General features: G+C 42.4%; 1 protein-coding gene across 1 annotated transcript in view; it reads left to right on the forward strand.

Moving 5' to 3' along the window:
• TIAM2 (T cell lymphoma invasion and metastasis 2) overlaps positions 1 to 1,140 on the forward strand; it is a 76,149-nt gene that overhangs the window by 6,852 nt on the left and 68,157 nt on the right. The gene's annotated exons all lie outside the window — the stretch shown is intronic.

Below are 1,140 nucleotides of genomic sequence, written 5' to 3' on the forward strand. Positions count from 1 at the left end.
AAACTGGCTGAATTATTTTCAACCACATTAAAGGGACATTTGCAACAAGTTCCTGCATTTTCACAAGTAATCTCTTTTGTAGCTGAGCTGATTGGTTTCCTGCTCAGCTGCGAAGCAAGAGAAAACCCTGTGAAGTCAGTTTTGCGGTATTCACCCTAAAGCTCTGCAAGGCAGGGAGTTTTTCATCCTGACTATCTCCACTTGTCACCCTTGCAAAAGTCAAGGAGCTATGGGGTCTTGCCACCATTTTGCTATACTTTTTAATTGGAATGACTTTTCTCCTTGCTACAAAAAACAAAGGCAGTGAGGCAGAGACAAGGGTGAGACCAAATCGATCATCCATGGACTAGAAGCCAATTTTTATGCCCCCATCATTGGTCACTTAGAAGAAGTACTGATTGACTCATCAGCCCTAAGCACCTTCAGGAGTGTAGTGGTGAAGATGTTCCTTATGTGCCATGAAAATGTTTCTAAGGAGTTGAAAGGTACAGCCAGATCTGAGTCCTAAACCTCCTATTGTAAAAGCAACTAGTTCTACACCTTTGGATGCTTCTAATGGAAAAAAAGGCCAACTTAATAAATGCTTGGCTATGTCCCTACCTTTATGTCTAATTTTTAGAATTATCTCTGACAGTTGTCCATCAGTTCAATGGGAAAAAAGAAAATAGACTTACTTTCCTGTAAATGTAATATTAGTGAAAAATACTGAAAAATTAGAGCCCTATACAGGTCATGACTAATCAAGACTCATTGCAGTGTAATTTCATTTCATTTTCATTTTATTAAATTTATACCCCGCCCTTCTCCCGGAGGACTCAGGGCGGCTTACAGCCAGTTTAAAAACAATAATACAATACCATACAAAATTTAAAAATGATTAAAAATAAATATTTGAATAGGCCGCTTCTACTAAAATTTTGTTAAAACCAATTAAAATACCTCTAGGCCAGTCCTGCCCGCTGAAATAACCAAGTCTTGAGGGCGCGGCGGAAGGAGGGGAGATCCGGAATCACCCGGATCTCTGGGGGCAGCTCGTTCCAGAGGGTGGGTGCTCCGACAGAGAAGGCTCTCCCCCTGGGTGTCGCCAGCCGACACTGTCTGGTTGACGGCACCCTGAGGAGGGCCTCTCTGTGGGAGCGT

The sequence above is a fragment of the Protobothrops mucrosquamatus genome, unplaced genomic scaffold (assembly GCF_001527695.2).
Source record: "Protobothrops mucrosquamatus isolate PMUCROS unplaced genomic scaffold, P.Mucros_1.0 scaffold1784, whole genome shotgun sequence".
NCBI lineage: Eukaryota > Metazoa > Chordata > Lepidosauria > Squamata > Viperidae > Protobothrops > Protobothrops mucrosquamatus.